Raw genomic sequence first — 14,754 nt, 5'->3', positions numbered from 1 at the left:
GACAAATAAATACCATATGATGATCTCACCTATAAGTAGAACCTAATCGACAAAAGTAACAAGCAAGCAAAATAGAACCAGAGGCATGGAAATAAAGAACAAACTGACAGTGAGTGACCAGAGGGGAGCGGGGAGAGATAACAAGTGAAAATAGGGGAAGGGCTCTCAAGGAACATGGATAAAACGACATATGGACAAAGACAATGGGGGTAGGTTAGAAGGTGGGAAGTGGGAGTGGGTGGGGCAGGGGGCGTGGTGGGGGAAATGGAGACAACTGTACTTGAACAATAAAGAAATTATAAAAAATGAAAAGAAATATAAAAAATGAGATAAAAATAAACATACATAAAATTTATCATTCTTTCTATATATTCCCACTGAAGTGCTCTGTAACTGAACCCTAAAAAGAAGAGGCAAAGCTTTCTGTTTCAAACACGATATGAAGAGTGTTTGATTTCTGTCTCTCAGACAGTATATAGGAAAGTGCTAAAATGTGTGCAGGCATTTGAATGCCTCTTTTAAAATATGTTTATTGTGTTATTCTTGCTCATTCTAAGACAGTTGTCCCAATTTTTAATGCCTTTAAATGCTGTTCTATATGTGTGCTTCTCTTTAAAACTTCCATGCAGATTTTTATAGTATTTGAAATATAAATTACGATATGTAATATATGCTGATACTGTTATAGGCAATACTGCTTTTATAGAATGCTGTGTTAGCTTCTTTCCCTCGGCTATTCATTCAGGAGAAAGCCTAGCTACTTCATCCCTGATAGGTATATCATAACGAGAGGCACAAATGCTATCCTACTAACGACTTCTCAAATTATACACATGGTACTGAGAGGAAAGATTTTGGAAAGACTAATCTGGCAAAAACAAATGCATGTAAAGAAGTGACTCACAGAGACCTACCTGCCCATCCAACTAAGAAAGGTTCATATTCTCTACACTGTGTTCCTCAGCCTGTTCCCCACAAATTATTTACGTGGCGAAATGAGAGAGTGAGGCTGAGCTGAACAGTACTAACGTTCATGTGAGATTTTTTCAGGACTTTGCTATGGTGATGGGTGTTGATGCTCTCCAAGTCCATGCACAAATGTTTCTCAGCCTATGTGGCTTTTTCACAAGGAATACCTATTAACATCTGATGGACTGAATGCTCTGCACGGGGAATGTTGAGATAATCAACCCATGAGGAACAATAGTATTGCGTCAAATCATAACGGTCACCATTTTTCAGGGTTTTTTTAAAGCATAAAATAGATAATTGAGATTTTGAGAGGCAAAAGGGGTTGTTCTTGTTGAAGCATATGGGGAGGAAGAAGGAAAAATCTAGAAACTTGAGTCTTGGGATAGTAATGCAAGAAAGAGAGCATGGATGGTCAACTAAATGCTGGTGCTTGTGGTAAAAGATTGAAAAGATCATGTAAAGGAGTTAGAACACGTTATGAAAGGGGCAATGCAGCCAAGGCCAGGTGGCTCAGTTGGTTGGATCACTGTCCCGTACACCAAAAGGTTGAGGGGTCAATCCCTGGCCAGGGCACATACAAGATGCAACTGATTCTCTCTCTCTCTCTCAAATCAATAAACATATCCTTGGGTGAGGATTTTAACAAGGGGGGGGGGCAACACAGACCAGTAAGAAAATCTTGATCTTTTAAAAAGTTTTATATTAAATGGGTTATATTACTTATTCTCCTATTTGATCATCATGCTAGAACTGGTAATCTTTTATTTTCCTTTTTTGACTTTTATTAGTAATTCATGTGATAGTGATTCTAAAAAAAATTGTTTATTTATTTTTAGAGAGATGGGAAGGGAAGGAAAAAGAATGGGAGAGAAACATCAATGTGTGGTTGCCTATCACATGCCCCCTACTGGGGACTTGACCTACAACCCAGACATGTGGCCTGACTGGGAATCAAATCAGCAACCCTTTGGTTCACAGGCTGGAGCTCAATCCACTAAGCCACACCAGCCAGGGCTGTGGGAGGGGTTTAATAAGAATATATTACTTCCAAGTCTTTGCCCTACTGACAGATCTTCATTCTGCTGTTTTCTTATCATAACACTAACAACGAGCGCTTGTTGAACTAGAGGTTCTCCCTGGATCTGAGCTACTCCCAGGAGGAGAAAGGGCAGCCTGGGATGCTGCCAAGGAAGCAGCCGGGTGTATCCAGCTGAGTCCAGGCTACTGGTGATCACGGCAACCAGCCTTCCTGTGGTACTGTGGCTTCCTTAATAGCACAGTGAGAACTACAGAATGCATTAGAAAATCTCAGCTGGGTTATGTACTGTGTACAGTGCTTATGGGGGGTATCTCTAGAGTTAGATCACTGGATTTGGACCCAATTCTACTCCTGAGTACCTGCTTGAAGCTGAAGTAATTTTTTAAAATTGTTGTTCTGTTACAGTTGCCCCAATTTTCCCCTATTGCTCTCCCCTGCTCCACTTACCCTGCACCCTGCTCCCACAGTCAATCCCCACCCTGTCGTCCATGTCTGTGGGTCATTTATGCCTGTTCGCAGAACTGCTAATCTTTTAATTGCTTCTACTTTTCCTTGTACTGCACAAGTGGTTTTGGGTCTTAGTAATTCAGGGTGTGAAAACTGATTACCTAATACTATGTGTCTCGATGCTAATGGACCTCTTCAGAATTTGTCAGGCTATTTAAGCTATTATAAAGGTGACTGCTTTCTCTTTCTCCAGTTTAAAAATGTTCAGAGGTAAAAAGATAGGAATGAACAATCTATCTTTTCTTAATTTTATGTCATTGATATTTGAAATAAAATTAAACAGAAGACACGTCTGCTATGCCTGTTGGGAATGGCACTGCCCAATAGTACTTCCACAGTGATGGGGATGTTCTATTTCTATGTTGTCCAAGGTGGCAGTCAATAGTCCCATGTGGCTATTCAGCATTTGCCTGTGCCCAATGGGACTGAAAAACTCATTTTACATTTTAATTTGTTTACATTTAAATGGCCATATGTGGCTACTGTATTGGACAGTGAAGATTTCGAGAAACAGCCAACATGCATGGCTAATTAGGAACTTCTTTCTCTTTTTAAGATTTTATTTATTTATTTTTAAAGGCGGGGGAAGGGAGGGAGAAAGAGGGAGAGTAACATCACTGTGTGGTTGCCTCTTGCACTCCCCCTGCTGGGGATGTGGCCCGCAACCAAGGTATATGTCCTGACTGGGAATCAAACTGGTGACCCTTTGGTTCACAGGCTGGCATTCAGTCCACTGAGGCACACCAGCCAGGGCAGAGGTTACTCCTTGAAAATAGAAGAGGAAATATAAACACAATGTTTTTCAAGTTTCCATGTAATTTACACAACTTTGTATGGTATGATTGGAAAATAAAACAATTGATGCCTACTACTAAACATTAATACCAGGGTTATTCTTTCTCATTTGCCCCCCTTCCCCACCCCAGATCACTTCTGCTATGAGAGGACTAAGAAGACAGGAAAACTGTCACATCAATTTTTGCTAATTAAGAGCTGACTTAAGTCAAGAGGAGAAAATATACATTTGTTGAAGAGTATCTTATGAGGCAAGGCCAGTTGCCTTCCCAATGTTCATTCTCTCCTTCAACCAAAAGAGACTCAATTTTGTCCAAAACATCCCAGTTTTAGGATTAGGATGCCAGTTTTATTGTGAATTATAAATATATAGAGTACTTATTCATTTAAAATTCTCTGTTATCCTAGGATCCCTCGAAGCTAAGAGCGGGCATGGGGAACATTTCTGGCCAATGCAGTGTAAGCAGCCCTCTTCTATGTGGGCATGTCCAAAAAGCTTTCTTTTCTATATAAATAGGAGCCAATATACATGGCACACGCATTTGCTCTCCTCATTTCCCTCCTTTCCATTTTAAAGCAGACATGGTGCTGAAGGGCAGTGTAGTCACTCCGCGACCACGGGAAGGGAAAGCCACATGCTGAGGATGGGTAAGGCTGGCTAAGGAAGGTGTAGGGACATGATTTTGTGGCTGCTGGCCCTACTCTAGAATATACAATTCTGGAGGACTGGCTATGTGAGAAAAAGAAACTTCTATCTGGATAATCTCATGAAGTGAGGATTTTGCTCCCTGCAGCCAAACAGTATTAACTGGGGGGGAAAAAAAAAGATCCTTTAATTTCTAAAATTCTTAGAGTCTAAAATGAGAATTTCTTTGACTTGATGTGGTAAATCTAATGTCCAGGAGCTTTTCATTCATCATTGACCAAAAAAGACATAAATCATGCTGCATTTACATGTTAAGATAAATATAAATACTCATATGGCTCCATATTAGATTGCTCAATTCCACATGCTAAGTACAACTACTCATGTATGAAAATAAAGTAAATCTGCAATATTTATACAGCACCTACTATGTACCTTAGCTGCCATAGCAAGGAGAATATGATGCCTGCGTTCAAGGACATTTAAATTTATTTCAAGGGCTAAAATGTAACAAGGCAAATGAGAACAGATGTTTTAAAGGAGAAGATCAAGACAATAGAAGCATCTTGACAAGTGCACATATAGTGGGAAAAATAACTTTTCAGTGGATTAAAAAGACCAGTGCAGAGTGAAATTATCAAAACACATTTCACAGAGAAGGCAGCGATGGATCGTAAAGGCTTTGAGGGTGCTCTTGACAATCCATTCAACTCTGTATTTCTAATGATTATATTCACATGAAGGGGTGGGAAGGAACCCTAAGTCAGTGGTTACTTCGTAATTGGATTTGGTGAGAACTCACACCTTGAAATCATTGCACAGTTCTCATCGAAAAAGTTTCCTAACCCTAAACATGAAATGCATTCTCATTTTGATTTAGAGAACAGGTTTATTATAAAATCTCATTAGATATAGCTTCTTGTCTGCTTGCATTTATTCTATCTGCTATTATTATCTGCCCCCAGTAGCCGTCTTCTTCCAGTGCCTAACACTTATTATAAAGCTTTAAAAAAATAAAATTGAATTGGGTAAGTGTGGGGAAAGTGGCACTTTGATTTTTGTGTCAAATTTCTCAAAGGGCATTTATGGTCCTATCAATGGCAGCTTTTTTTTTTTTTGATTTTCATATAATGTGACATGACACCAAAGTTTAGTCTCCATAGAGTTGCTACAGATTATTTTCCCTCTCACCACAATCTCATTCTTCTTGTTTTTTGTTTTTTTTTGGGGGGGGGGAAGCATGGAGGAGTTAAGTGTAAATTATTCTCTCCTCTCCACTTTTCAGTAGAGATTTATTTATATACCTCTGCCCCAAACCTTCCCCATGGCGTTCCTTTTTCTCATTTCTACTTGGAAGGTTTAAAAATAATCCTAGAGCAGAGCATAGATTCAATTCGTTTGGGGGAGGGTAACCTGTATCATTACAAAGTTTATTCTGCTCCCATAATTGAAGGAAGACTATATTGGGGATACCAAAGCATTTCTATTCCTGAGATAAATAATACAGAAGAAATTCTTTCCTAGAGTAAATTATGGGAAATGCATAATTCTTGAATACGATGCTATTTGTTTACACAGAATGTAACAGAAAAAGATAAGGGAATCTGGAAGGAGTTATGAATTATTAAAATTATATTCAAAGTCATTTTTATAAATAGAATAAAAAATGGACTCAAATCACTCTAGAAACTCTGGTATTAGTCTTAATGAATTCATAGATGACAGAAACACAGTCCAACCACACTGCTTCTCTCTTTCTCTCTTTTCTTCCGCAGGAGAAAGAAAGAAGGAACTCCTACCCTTTGTGACAGCATGGATGGAACTGGAGAGTATTATGCTAAATGAAATAAGCCAGGTGGTGAAAGACAGACACCATATGATCTCGCTGCTTCTCTCTTAAAAACAGTGCAGCTATGATCGTCGTAGGAATTTACTGATCAATTAGCATAGTTTATGAATTGAGAAACAGTAGACCACAGATGGCAAACACAAGGCTTGCAGGCCGAACCCCGCCCTCCACCTTGTCTTATCTGGCTCTCCACCTTGTTTCTACCCAGCAGCAGTGCTGAGCTCTCACTTCACTGTTAAGGAGTAGTTACATTTCTACAGTCCTAGAGTTACATTTGGCCCTTTGAAGGCAACCACAAGGCTGATGTGGCCCCCAGTGAAAATGAGTTTGACACCCCTGCAGTAGACCATATCATGCAAAAAAAAATTCAGCATTAGGTTATTAAATAAAAATTCATAAGGCATTGGAAAAGAGAAGCCTAGGTTAATTTTGTTCTATATGAGAGAGGCAGTCACATAGGAAAAATGTAAAGGATTGGCTTGTTCTAATGTGTACATGACTGAAATCACCATAGCATTTTTCCTCTTGTGTCAATTGCTACTCAGTCTTTTTTGCTTCCCTCAACAGAAGATCCACTCTAGACTGGAAGATACACTCAAAACCAGGAGCCTATATTCTCCCTGTGTTTACTCCCCCCAAGCAGATAACCCTCACTGATGCCTTTTGCCAGTAAGTGTTCAGTAAGTTACAGATAAATAAAAACTTAGTCTGATACCAAAAGTTCGTAAAAGGTAGTCACTAGATGCATTTTTAATAATCTGCATGGGCCCTGGCTGGTGTAGCTCAGTGGATTGAGCACGGGCCTGCGAACCAGACAATCGCGGTTCGATTCCCAGTCAGGGTACATACCGGGGTTGCAGGCCGGTTCCCTGCAGGCCAGTTCCCAGCAGGGGATGCATGAAAGGCAACCATACATTGATGTTTCTCTCTCTCTCTCTCCTTCCCTTCCCCTCTAAAGATAAATAAATAAAATCTTAAAAAAATAAAAAATAAATAATCTGCATGGCACTGTAACTCAGGCCTCCAAAGAGGGAGGAAAGAAAATATTAGTAGTATTCATTTTCATTGCAGGCTATTAACCATGTCTGCTTTATATGTATGTTAAATACTATTGATACATATATATTGATCACTTTAATGTAACTAATCGCATTCAGAAAAGTGTGGCTAAAGGTACAAAACCACTAATAGGGATGTGTGCCCATGACTTTAGCTCATTCTCAATAATTTCCTTACACAGGAAATTAAATTAAAACCAAACTTTTGCTTCACTATTTTTTTAGTGTCATTTATCTGCCTTTAGCATGCTTTGTAACTGGGTTTTCAAAGATAATTTGTTGAACTAAGGAATGAACAAAAACCCATGTACCTCACATCAACACTACCCAACACTACACTAACATACCAGGGTAATGATAAGAACTGGCATTATAACACAGTGTAATTGCAATTATATTTCAAGGGACTGAAATTATGGAAAAATGTAAAGCCCCCAAAGCAGGTAGGTAATGAAATTGAGGGTATAATAACATTATATATTTTTCAAAAAAGATGAAAAGACATTGAACTGCTTCACTCGTATATTGCTTTCTTATGAAAGAACTAGAGAAGATCCCAGACTATAGGTAATTTTATGAAAATAATAAAAGTCATTTCATATAAAGAAACTGCAATGTAGACTCAGGCAGGGGGAATTTGTAAATACAAATCACTATTTAAAAACAATGACAAACATAAACTTCCTTATTAGGATCCCCTGGTATTTACTGAAAACACGGTACACTGGCTTTTATCTGAATTCATGTAAATACTGTGGTTCAGTTTTACTTGATAAGGTTTGGACAGAAAATTTAACAGTGAAATGAACTGAAATGTACTAACATACACATTTCAATTCATAGGCTTTAAAAGAGGTGGTCTCATAAAGCTTACGTTTATCTTTAAGCCAAAAAAAGGTGTATAGTATCATTTTCTGTGAAAATGTTATTATGAGACTTAGAAAATGGACACCTTTGTACCTGCAACTTACTGACCTTTATAAGGGGAGTTTATTTCATCATGGCCACAGAGTATAATGCGCATCCTATTACTGACACTGGCGTATCAGTACATCCTTCAGTGAAGGTAACAGTGAGCTTGGCTCTCATTAGGTAAGGAAAGAAAATTGCATGTGTGTGGAGCAGTGATCCGCAGAGTTATGAGCTCTCCACAGGAGATGTGTATGTTTGTCACAGGGTAACTGCAGGATGAAATTTGCAAATGTCTTCAGCGAAACAGACCGAGACACTATTCTTTGTAGAACACAATAAACACTTACCTGTATTTTTTGGACCATAAGACGCACCTGGATTTTAGAGGAAAATAGGGAAAAATTTTTGAAGGAAACAATGTGGTAAAATATGTAATAATGTAAATAACATAATATTTCACCAATGTAATTGTGAACAGAACTCAAGAGCAGCATTAACAACCATTATTCCTCCCAAATTTGGGGGGGGGAGTGTGTCTTATAGTACAAAAAATACGGTATATATGGAAAGATGGCGCACTCTGTTACAGTGTTTCTTAAACAGGTTTGTGCAGAATGAACAGATGAGATGCTGAGGGCTGGATGGTTGTGTAATAAAAGAAAAAAAAAGGCCAAATGATCAGTCTTCTTACCCTAAAATGACTGTCATCCAATTTGTAAAACCCACTGGGTGGCCAAAGAAATAAACTGTCTAGTTGGGTTTGTTATGGTTTTGGTGGAGAAATGAGATCTTGACGAAGGGGAGGGGGGTGGGTCACAGGAAAAAAAAAAGAGAGAAACTACTCCCAAGAAGTCTGAACTTAATGTTAGGACAATTACATTTCTCAGTGACATTAGGCCGATGAGCTATCCATAACTTTTCTCATCTGTTTCATGAGAGAAGGGATTTGTAACACCCACTTTCCTGCTATGCTCATGGTAATGGAGTAATACCAATAAACATTCTTTTCCATTTGTTTTTAAATAATCAATGCTGTTTTCACCACACATTGTTTCGCCAGCCCTTCCAGGTCCATGTTAGACAAGTTCTTTTGTCATCAGATTGTGGTTGAATTTATCCAATGAAAGTTATAATCAGAACGACACTGAAGTGCTTCAATGGCTCTTTGTGTAGAGATAGCCAGAATGTAAAAAATAATCATAGAATTTTTATGAAAGACTTTGACCTTAACAATAAAAAATTTAAATCTATCAAGTAATTATTTCCCATTTAAATATACACCGTACCCATTGCTACTGCTTATTCAGCCCTTGGACAATGCAGTCTCCCGTGTAGCAGTGTAATGCGTAGGTGAAAACGAATCTTGAACAATGCTATTATCATCTTGTCCAGATTGGCCAATTTGTCTCAAGCCCCGTCTGGAGAGGTCTTATTAGGGGAGCAAAACTCCTTTGCCAATTCAGTTCTTTATTCAATACAAATGCCTGTGGTTCAGAGTTAGCGGTGAATTACCCCGGATACCTGGCCAAAATGACTTGAAAAAAGACTGTAATTTATCTAGCACAGGCAATCAGACACCAGTAGTATAAAAATTAATGCTGTCACATGGCCACCTAAATCCTATGTGTTGAGAACAACACGGTTTCCACTGCCACAAACATCTCCCCAGGTTTGCTGGCTGCTTCCCTCTCTCCTTAGCATTTCTCTCACTCACGCCCATCCTTTCTTCCATTTCTCCATCCTTCCTTTTCTTTTCCTGTCTAATTTTCTTCCTTTCCTCTCCTTTCCCTTCCCTTCTGTTGTTCTCTCCTTCCTTTCCTGAGGGTCATATTTAATCATCATTTTCACAGAGCAGCTCTAGATGTATTTTCCCCCTTTATTTGATAAATTAGGTCAGTAAAGGAAAACTGCATAATTGTCAAAACAAGTTTGTTTTGGAGCAGTTTTCCTTAATCGTGAAGAAATGTGAAAAACACTGTATTAGCAGGTTTCTCTGACTTAACCATAAATTACAAATCATCCTCTGCTATTAATTCACAATTCTAAAAAAATATACTTGGAACTTTATGTATGTTTTAGTTTTAAAGACTTAATTTGCATATTTTACATCTCTATTCCTCTACAATATTATGGTATGTGTGTGTGTATACATATAAAAATTTTATATACATATATATGTTTAAAATTTACTTTCTAATATTAAGCAGTTGAGTTGCTTAATTTTTAACTGGCTATATTTTACAATCTTTTAAAAAATTCAAGTTGTGATTTAATTTCCTTTTCTTGCCTGATATAATTCACTTAGTAAAAATTACTTTCATTTCAGAATGGTAGCAGCTCCTTATTTTCTAAAATATGACTTTAATTAAACAAGTTATGCTAAAGGAGAATGAAAGCAAAACATCAACTGTGTGATTTCAAATACAAGGTCTAGTGGAAGGCCATCCACCCTGACCATACCGGATCTCATCAAATACAAGGTCCAGAAGCATGAAAAGCTAGCTATTCAACTGCCATGTCCCTATCCCCTTTCTGGGGAAGATAGTTCAGTCATGGCATGCCTAAGGTTTGATCTGAATCTCATATATTCAATACTAGGTTCTCCTAGAGTCATAAAATGTTTTCTTATATCATCTTGCCTAACTTCTGATACTTTGCTCCTATCATTACAATTTTCAAACTCCCATCTCTATTGAAAATGAAGCCTCCTTATCATATTTCATTCATATTATCCATCATGCAGCCTACATTTATTAAGAACCAATTACTGTATGAGCACATGTTGAGCAAACATATTTTAGGGTACTAGAACATAAAAGGTCTTTATTTCAGGTCTCCACATTGCAAAGGTGGAAAAAAGCATATTGCTTAGATCACAGTAAGCACCTCCTGTGAATCTCCTTTGTTAGTTTTTATCTTCTACCCTGTTGTACCCAATGATTGAGTTCAGTGGACACTTATTATTGAATGCTCAGCATCCTTTCCCTCTACTATTTTCAACAGATCCCAGTTTCTTTGGGGGTAATGACTGCTCCTTCATTGTGAGGGGCTTTGGAAGGAGAGGGTTTTAAAGCAAAGTTCTCTGCTTTCCTGTAGCTAAGAGGGGGTGTGACCCAAGCAAGTCAACTGGACTTTTTCTTCCGGGACTTTAAATTTGGAATAGTTACACAGGAGGGAGGGAGGGAGGGAGAGAGAGGGGGGGGAGAGAGAAAGAGAGAAAGAGAGAAAGAGAAAAAAAACAAGGTGTCACAGAGACTCAAGTACTTCCTGCTCACTGGATGCCCAGGCATGCACAGGTCCCCTCTCTGTCTGTAAGCCTTTTCCATTGCCTTCCTGCTCATCCCAGCAAATTTACTTGCTGCTTGATTTCATCAGAGGCTATTTTCTGTTGCATGCATCCAGAGAACCCTAACCAATACACAACTAACCTGCATTTGAGGATTCTCCTTCTAAGGACTGCAGCTGCCTGCAGGCCATAAACAAATCTCCTAAGGTCAGCAAGGAAGGATTCCCATTTCCGGCTCCACTCGCCTCTATTCAACCTCATCAATCTCTTCCTCATCATATACCATTAATTTTGGCCAATGAAATCACAATTTCTACAATACACTCTGTTGTTCCTGACTTCAGTTCCCAAGTACAGTTTATTTCCACTCATTTTATCAATCTGTTAATTACAATTTGTTCTTGAGTTCCCGGCTTAAGCTTTATCTCCTTCAAGAAGCTTTTCTTGACAGCTGTTCTCTTCCCTGCTCTGGTTAGTGAGATGCCCTCTTCCTGAACTAAGTCCCTAGACCAGCATGGAAAGCACATCCGGGGAAGTAAAAAGCCGTGGTGATTAAGGGGCGGGCCTCTGGAATCAGACTGCTTGGGTTCAAGTCCCATCATTGTCTCTTTGCTACTTGACCTTGGGAAGGTCATTTAACCTCATTGTGCTTTAGTATCAATCTCTTGGTGCTGTTGTGAGCACTAAGTAATACATGTGACACAGATGAGTGACTGGCTTATCATCAGTGCTGACTATATGCTACGTATTCTCCTGAAATTTCTTTCTATCATAGGGCTATCGCTGCTCTTTTTTTTAAAATATTTTCTTTATTTATTTTTCGAGAGAGGGGAAGGGAAGGAGAAAGAGTGGGAGAGAAACATCAATGTGTGGTTGCCTCTCATGCGTCCCCTGCTGGGAACTGGCCTGCAACCCAGGCATGTGCCCTGACTGGGAATCGAACCGCGATGCTCTGGTTCGCAGGCCCACGCTCAATCCACTGAGCTATGCCAGCCAGGCCTATCGCTGCTCTTTTTCCTTCACCTTCTGTAATCTGTGCACCCCTCTCTTGTCCAACTCTGTACTTCTCAGGTGCTTACCAGTAGGTCAACAAAACTCTGTTCAAACTATATGAATAAATGGGCACTGCGAGTGGTTTTATAGTTTATAAAGCCCTAGTGGAATATTACCTCATGGCTCATACCTCAAACACTAAAGTCAGGAGTGTTTTATTTAAAACTTTACATAGAGGAAATATTTGTTTGCTGAAACTAAATACTTCCTCAAGCTTTCTTGCCCCCCCCCCCACATTTGTTTAATAATTTATTTAGGGTCGTTTTACTGACCATTAATAACTGAAGAATATAAAAGACAAGGGTTTACAATGTCTTTATAAGTTTTTTAATATAAAGAAGCAGGAAAAGTATCTCCAGTACTTAGCTACACACACACACACACACACACACACACACACACACACACACACACATACCTCCTGGCATTTATAAATCCTGACTTTCTGTGACCCTAGACATGGAACTTGAACTTCTCTAAATTAACTTCAGACTTATATTTAAAGATTATCACTATGAAGAGGCATCCAATGAGTCGCCCTTTCTAAGAAAGACACATTTATTTGGGGAGCTCTGAAGACCACCTAGCAGGTCAATACCTTCCTTAAAGGCCAGGCGCACAAAGCCTTCACAGGATGTGTGCACTTTCCCGTTCTCATGTCCGCTGGCTTTCACAGGAGGCCACAGTGCCAATGGCACCATGGCTGCAGATGGGGAAACACACTCTGATTTGCATGGAATGTTATTATGTAATATAGCATTTGCACCATTCAAATGCTGTGAGTAGGCAGATTTACACAGAGCTTGTTGTGGAGCCTAATATTAATTACTAACAATAGCTGACTACTTTGAGTAAGCAAGGAAAGGTGGGAAGATTTTTCATGTACTACCCAATTTAATCCTCATGACAACCTAGGAGGCAGATAGCATAGCTGCCCACATTGTACAGAGAGATGGACTCAGGTGCTGGGAGGGTGAGTAACTTACCCAAGGTCACACAGCAGTAGTAGTGGAGCCCAGCTTTGAACCCAAACTACTTAACTCTGAGGCCCTTGCTTTAAACATTATAATGTATCGTCTCTTCTGGCTAGTAATAGTCTCAGAGGTACTGGTGAAACTCAGAATGATACTGTGAAAGAATGTTCCTCTTGTTTCTGCATGTATCAGCACACTGTAATTATAAAATGCTTTGCAGAGTGCCTGCCATAGGCTATATATGAGGTCTGTCCAGAAGGTATCCAGCCACATAATATAAAAAAGAGACATTTGCTGAAGAAGATACAAGATACAAAAAACAGGATAATGATGCCTCAGTCCTCTTCAAAATAGGCACCTTGGGACCTCACACAGTTCTCCTAGTCACCATCAGGTACCCTGTTGTATTTTCCTGAATCTTATTGATGGTCTGTAATCACTTCCCTTTCAAAGGTGACTTTAGTTTTGGGAAAAGCCTGACGTCACAGGGCACCAAATCCGGGCTGTAGCAGGGCTAAGGAATCTGGGTGACTTGCTGTTTGGCCAAAAACTCTGTACGAGATGTGATGCATGAGTGGGTGCATTGTCCTGATGAAGTTGCCAATCATCACTTGCTCATAGCTGTGGCCTTCGGGATCATCCCAATAATTTCCATGGAGGAATGGTCGAGTTTAATGGAAACTTTGATGCAGATTTATTGCTCTGCTTGCTCGGTCATTTTGAAGGCGACAGCCACACAGCACACACGCTCACTCAAAGGTGTCTACCACCCCCACTGACTAGTACAGTGAAGTCATCACTGTTCACACATGCACATTCCAGTCCACTCTCCTTGGCTGCTAGGTCACATCGATGTTGCACAAACTGTTCTCATTATATTAACAATGGCTGGACTTTTTCCAGGCAGATGTCATATACAATGTACATATGTATATGTATTTCACATCACCAAGTAGTAGCTTCATTTTTAGTTAATACTGGTAGGTAGTGTATGGAGTATGAACACAGGCTTTCGAACCAAACACATATGGGCTTGGATTTTTGCTCTGCTACTTACTAGAAGTGTAACTCTGGGCTTCAATAGCTTTTTCTGAAAACCCTGGTTACTAACACTAGTTAAAAGCCATAGTAAAAGAAAATATATGTAAGTATACAGTATTTAAATGACTTTATACACACATACATCCATCCCACATGGTGAATGTGAATTCCGTTTGCCCTGTACCCAGAGGAGGAAACCAACATCCGAAGAATGATTTGACGACAGTCGTGCCATTTGCAATGGACAAAGAAAGCCCACTAAGTCAGGGCTTCTGGTGCTGAGCTCAGGATACTGTATGTGCAGCCTATTTCCTATCAAATGATTCTTATTACTGCTGAATTGATGACATTTATTTTACAAAATAAATTTGTGTGCCCAATTCCTGGTTTCTTTCAAAAAGTTGTTCTGGAACAACTAAATACTTTCAGTATCATCTCTTCCATCTCGAGAAGACACTGGAAAATCACGGCGTGTGAAATAACTACAGCATATAAACCTTTCAAAACAAATTTTCTGATTCATTCAGCAATATAAAAGATATACGGTGTGCTTGTTCTAGCTAGGTAAACCACATTTACATCAGTGAGTTCTTAACATTTCTAGCTGATGTCATAATTTTGC

General features: G+C 39.2%; 1 protein-coding gene across 4 annotated transcripts in view; it reads right to left on the bottom strand.

Annotated features, from left to right (window-relative positions):
- DMD (dystrophin) overlaps positions 1 to 14,754 on the bottom strand; it is a 1,990,869-nt gene that overhangs the window by 611,538 nt on the left and 1,364,577 nt on the right. The window lies entirely within an intron of this gene.

The sequence above is a fragment of the Artibeus jamaicensis genome, unplaced genomic scaffold (genome assembly GCF_021234435.1).
Source record: "Artibeus jamaicensis isolate MK-2021 breed Jamaican fruit bat unplaced genomic scaffold, CSHL_Jam_final scaffold_1283, whole genome shotgun sequence".
Lineage (NCBI taxonomy): Eukaryota > Metazoa > Chordata > Mammalia > Chiroptera > Phyllostomidae > Artibeus > Artibeus jamaicensis.
Note: the sequence above shows the minus strand (reverse complement) of the source record. Positions and strands in the feature narration are given on the sequence as shown.